Below are 954 nucleotides of genomic sequence, written 5' to 3'. Positions count from 1 at the left end.
CTCTGGGCCGCCCTAAATCAAAGCCGAAAGATTTAGGACGCAGCTACTCCCCTCGCCCCGAGCGGGTTTTCTGCCTGTTTGCTGGTCCTGGTGCAGGACCTGGAGGTCAGGGAGGGGTTGCCTAGATCTGGGCTGTGGGACAGACCCGGTTAAGAACCCACACCAGGTCGGGTTTCAGGGGTAGGACTCAGTAAATTAATTAAAGTTTTAAGCTCCAAGCCTTCTTTCTGCAGTAAACTCCAGTTGGCCCATTTGTCCACGGGGATAAGAGGAGAAATGGTAATTAAACCCTTGGCTGTTTGGAAATCAAGCAAACCCTTAAGCAACCCCCCGGATCAATGGGCACACCTCCTGTGCTGAAGGTCCACAGCACCGTCCACGCACATGGCTCCGAGCCCCTCCGCAGCGTTGCCCACCCCGCACCGACCCCCGGGACGACTGCAGATTGCCCTCCGCAGGGACGATGCCGGTTCAGGGCATCTTCCGTGCCCCTCCTGGCCCCCGAGCTGCTGGCTTTGCCTGCCAGCTCCTTCCCCCTCTCGGATGGCGGGGCCACGGCGCATCGCGGCACACAGCGGCCCCCGGAGCCTTCCTGTCGCCCACATCCTGTTTTTGATCGCGGCCGTGAACGTCATCTTGCAGCAACCAAAGCATTCTCGTGCTGCTGCTGCAAGAACATCATCTACCTCGTCTTTCTCCTGGGCAGCCCGGGCTCATCCAGCCTCTCCACACTAAAAGCAAGCGGGCATCTCCCAAGGAACATCAAATTAACTCCCACGCCGGAAGGAATCTCCACTTTGGACCTGCACTAGTTTCCACCAGACGCAGCCTTGGGGAGTGGAGTTTATCCAGTGCCTTCAATACCCTTTTTCCCCTCTATACAGCAGAGCAAAGGGCCGGGGCCATGGCCAAGGGCCCTGCCCAGCCCCAACTCTGCCGCGGCCTGGCCAGGAG

Source organism: Eurypyga helias, unplaced genomic scaffold, assembly GCF_000690775.1.
Source record: "Eurypyga helias isolate BGI_N326 unplaced genomic scaffold, ASM69077v1 scaffold31321, whole genome shotgun sequence".
In the NCBI taxonomy this organism is placed as follows: Eukaryota; Metazoa; Chordata; class Aves; order Eurypygiformes; family Eurypygidae; genus Eurypyga; species Eurypyga helias.
The sequence above is the reverse complement of the archived record's forward strand: the minus strand, read 5'-3'. Positions refer to the sequence as shown.